The sequence below is a fragment of the Phalangium opilio genome, unplaced genomic scaffold (genome assembly GCF_054372755.1).
Source record: "Phalangium opilio isolate 3A_F unplaced genomic scaffold, DU_Popi_V2 ptg000070l_1, whole genome shotgun sequence".
Lineage (NCBI taxonomy): Eukaryota > Metazoa > Arthropoda > Arachnida > Opiliones > Phalangiidae > Phalangium > Phalangium opilio.
The window spans coordinates 10128333-10133879 of record NW_028324182.1 but is presented as its reverse complement, the minus strand read 5'-3'; positions in this window follow the sequence as shown (position 1 = coordinate 10133879).

The following is a 5547-nucleotide window of genomic DNA, read 5'->3' as shown; positions in this document are numbered from 1 at the left end:
GAGGAAGAGTCTTCACCGACCCCGAATTCAGAAACCGATGGCGTAATCGCCGTTGCGTTGGCAGCACCCCCTGAGCTTATAGCCGTTTCGCCGGAAGTTTTCATAGAAGAACAAGCTAAGGACGATCGCCTTAGCCCTTTTATGAAATTCCTATCCGATAACATTCCTTTGCCCCCAGGTGAAAATAATGACTCTCAGTTAGCTAAACAATGCAAATTAATTAATGGGATTTTACATCGACTACCCCGCTCCGCTGCACCTATTGATGACAATTATAAAATTTGGGTCCCAAAGTCCCTTTACCATACAGTACTACAATTAACCCATGACGTTAGGTCAGCTGGCCATTTAGGAAATTTCAAAACTCTTCGACGCATGAAGGAGAGGTATATTTGGGATGGTATGACCAAAGCTGTGAGGGACTATGTTTATTCTTGCGAAGCTTGCCAAAGGCACAAAGTCCACCAGCAATCCCCTGCAGGCCTAATGCGTTCAGCCAAAATAACTGACCCATGGAGCGTCATTGGAATTGACTTAAAAGGACCCTATACTCCCAGTAAGCGCGGCATAACCCAACTCCTTGTCGTGACGGATATGATGACCAAATGGGTCGAAATCTTTCCCTTACGCCGAGCTACGACCAAAGCAATAGTTACCCTATTAGTAGACCAGGTCTTTACCCGTTTCGGTTTACCTTTGACAGTAGTTAGTGATAACGGTAAACAATTCGTCTCGAAAATCTTACGAGATAGTTTCCGAGTGTTAGGTATCAGTAATAGGTACACTTCCTTCTACTCACCCCAGTCTAATCAGACAGAGAGAATTAACCGCACGTTGTCAACAATGATTGCGACGTACGTTGAGGAAAACCACCAGAATTGGGATATTGGTATCCAACAATACGCCATGGCCCTGCGCACTGCCACACAGGAATCCACAGGATTCACGCCTGCATTTTTAAACTTTGGCCGCGAATTGCGTACTGTTGCTGACATAGGTACCCCCTTATCCCCTGATGACGTAATCAATGATGCTAACTTACATTCCCACGCTATAGCTATTAAAGAAACCACAGAAAACGCGATAACCCAAGCCCAAGAGAATCTGGCGGCCGCGCAACTGCGTCAAGCCGCGTATTATAATAAGCACCATCGCGATGTTGAGTTTTCCATAGACCAATTAGTATATAAGCGTACCCACTTTTTGTCCTCCGCCGGCGCTCGTTTCACCTCAAAACTAGCTCCCCGTTGGGATGGCCCTTTTCTAATTGCTGAGAAACTTTCACCACTAACTTACAGATTGAAATGTGTTAAGGGTGGGAGAGTTCTCAAAGGCACGTTTCACATTCATGAATTGAAACAACACATTGAACGTGTTGCCACCCCTTGTCCTAAGAATCAGCCTTTTGCGCGTGATGCCGAGTCTGACCTTAGGGAGGTCATAGAACCTTCCCCTGTCGTGCGTATTGCCGACCAAGAAACTACCCAGGTCTTAGAACCTTTGCCGGTTGCGCGTATTGCCACCCAAGAAATTGACCAGGTCATAGAACCTTTGCCAGTCGTGCGTACTGCCGACATTGATAAGTCTTGTAGCGCGTTAGACGATGATAGTGAACTCTCTGCCGATTTAAGCGACAATGAACACCCCTCTAATTATCGTAGCCTCAGACCTCGCAATCCAGTTACTGGACGAGCAATCTGTTCGTAACTTAATTGCTTCTAGGAATTCATTCCTATTGTTTTAACTAGTACTAGTATAGATTTTTTTTTTAAATTTAATTGCCCCTTATTAAATTTACCATATGATGTTCTGCCCTGTTTTAATTTGTTTTATTTGTAATCTAATTTAGGTAGGATAGTTTTTTTTTAATTATTCTTACAATTTCATTTGTTGATGTTTTCATTATGGCCATTGTACATAGTTACGTATACGATTTTTTTTTGTTGTTATTATTCACTTGGAACCTGTTAATGAACCACGAAGTTTGTTTCACGTGGACGTTCAAAATTAAGTGGGGGAGAGTTGTGACGAATTTTATACCATTCAATATCCACTTTTGAATTTTATACCATTCAATACCCACTCTTGAACCTATATATATTTATTTAACCTTAAGAAATGCTTTCGAAGCATTATACTATATTTATTTTTATAAAAACTCCCTTTGGCTGGTTACACCCCCCTGGTTAACCCCATCTTTTATCACGGACCCCTGTGGTCAACAAAAAGTGCGCGAAGTCGTACGCGATGCGAACACCTGCAAAGTTGGATGACCCGCGATCCAACGGGTCAAAGGTCGCACTCGGAACATTCGGGTTTGATAAAATAACCCAACCAACCACGGTCCGGCTTTCTGACGAAAGCGCAAAAACTTCTACCCAATCGCTGTCGAGCTTTTCATGGAAAAGGACAAGGCCCCGGCTATAAAAGCCGGGCACAAACAATAGACAACAGTAGTTTAGATCTAGACAATCTCTAACTCGCTAGCTTGCTAAGCTCAGAGCTCGGACTCTTAAACAACCGAATAACCGATGGCCGTCCAAAAAAAGTACCGAACAGCCTAACGAGGTATCCTGGATGAAACGCTGAGTCATTGCCGCTAAACACCAAAGCTCCGGCCGAACACATCTTGAGGACCGCACGGGACCAAGCACCGAACCGTCCGTCACCAATGGTGCCCCAGCATCGGCTCGATCTTTCCGCGCGTTCGAACAACCAAACAAAAGGACAACTAACACGCGTAAATAACCGTGAGTGCCAAAAACTTTGAAATCTTCAGGGGTTAACCAGCCTAAACTTAATAAGAAACTGTTTTTGAATTATTAAGATTATAAGTTATTATGTTAAACCTCATACGAGGCAATCATTACCATTTCCTGTTTTTATTATTTGAATAAACACGTTGTTCCAAGTTTAATTCCCCGAGTCATGTTCCCGTATTTTTAATTTACCAATGCTGACATTTAATAATCAAAATTATAAAAACCCTAGACAACCGAACCTTAATAAATATTCTAAATTAAATTAACTAATAAATAACAAAATGTCGCAAGTTCGTAAGTACGATTGAGCTATATGCTGACGTCAATAAAGGTATTCTTCCCGCATTTATAAGCGTCACTGCATACGATAAGATATATATCAAAGCGGAAATGGTGTTACGCTTTCGCTTTGATCTTTCCCAAATCAATGAGGATACATTAATTGATTTAATATATATATATATATATATATATATATATATATATATATATATATATATATATATATATATATATATATATATATATATATATATATATATATATATATATATATATATATATATATATATATATATATATATATATATATATATATATATATATATATATATATATATATATATATATATATATATATATATATATATATATATATATATATATACATATACAATCGCAATATCTAGCTTCTAAAGGACGTAGTGTAAATGGGGCTTAAACACCTATAAAGTTTTAAAAGTTTAAAATCCAACTTATACCATGGACGAATTAAAAGTTTTTGTTCATTGCTGTGTATAGTAATTGACTTTGCTATATATACCAGAATTCTAAAGTTTGTTTGAATTAGACTTTGGGGTTCATTGGAGGAGGGATTGTATTTTGAAAATGCATTTAAATGGATTTTACAAGATATATACCTAGGGTTTCCTTTAAGTCCCGGATAAATCTAGATAATCGAGACTTTTCAAAGACTTAAGTTGCTTCAACTCTAAAGGAGTTATATTACCTTTTCGGCCTAGCACGCGCGCTGTTTAAAAATATCTTTAAGACGTGATAAGCAAGCCATAAATATATTTAATTAAATGCGAAATCTTATAAAGACTTAATTTAAATTACTTGAAAGCTAGATTTAAGACAAAACGAGGTGATGAGAACTTCAAAGTTATACTTAAAGTTTGAGAGTATGGATTTAGCTGATGCCTTGAAGCCCACAATTAAATCATCCTCTTTCATCACTTCAAAACTTTTAAATTTGAAGAGAAATTTGTTGTTTTGGAAAACGACAGTTTTTCCAAACTTTGAAATTGAAAAGGATTGTATTACCTTTTCGGCCTAGCACGCGCGCTGTTTAAATAAGTCTAAAAATATCTTTAAAACGTGATTAGCAAGCCATAAATATATTTAATTAAATGCGAAATCTTATAAAGACTTAATTTAAATTACTTGAAAGCTAGATTTAAGACAAAACGAGGTGATGAGAACTTCAAAGTTATACTTAAAGTTTGAGAGTATGAATTTTAGCTGATGCCTTAAGCCCACAATTAAATTATCCTGTTTCATAACTTCAAAACTTTTAAATTTAAAGAGAAATTAATTGTTTTTGGGAAAAGACTGTTTTTCCAATTACTAAGGATGTCGTTAGGACTTTGAAATTGAAAATGATTAAATGTCAAAATGTCTATACTTATTTCTCGATCACTAAAACAGTTAGTCCTCTTTTCGATATTGGTACCACTTTAAATTCACTTGCCTCCAACCCGAATCTAGGCCAGACCCTGCCTAAGAATTTTGTAAAATAATAAATACTTTTCTAAATGGAATATTTGTGCAAATTAACCTTTCGCGTGAAGCATGGTAATATTTCCACGAGTATTTACCTATTTTTTCCTGACAAGGAGTGAGCTCCTTAAACTCTACAAAGTACGTTCGAGGAGTTCATTAATTCGTTGTATATTCTTTGATATATTTAAAAAATTCATTCAAGAACGGTTTCTAGCTGATGAAAGTGAAGCCATAGCGAAACTTAACTCTCTCTCCAACACCTTACGGAACATTAGCTCTCAAAGCCTTTAGTATAATAACCCTCGTGCGAGATTTAGCAAACGTGATCCGTTCGCGAGAATACATTTAATAGAGTGCTAGGCATAAATCGTATTAATAATACTTTGAAGTTTACAAGTTCCTTCCTTACACTTTATTAATTATTCCGGGACGAATAAGATATTCACCAGGCATTTTCACGTCCACGAAGGTCGTATTTTAATTTTGAGAATTGGAATATTAAGAACATAAACGCTCGATACAAGCTAGCTAGCTCGTTCCATATCAGGACCTGTCAACTAAGAATTATTGCTCAAAATAACACTGGAATGAGCTAGCTAGCTACCTAGGGCTACCAGTTTTTGATTTTTCTTTAGCGCAAAACAATCTATAAATGTAAATTCGAGGGAATAACTACACCTAATTGTGAATTTTTGACTAAACCATAGCTTTTAAGTCTATTACTTTCGACCGAAAATTGCGAGTACCTAACCCCTCGATTTTCTTCAACCTATTTCCCAAAAGTAATGATGAATTCTTCACAAAAGCCAGGTCCTTTTATCGACATCGAAAGATAACATTATTTATTCATAAACTGGTGTATAGTTGCCCAATTTTGTTTGCTGGCTTTCGCAGTTTAAAATTGTATAACAAAGTTCAATTAAATTAGCATTTACCCTTTTTATCGAAAACCCAAATTGAATTGTTCACGAATGAGGTACTATCGAAGTCTATTAATAAT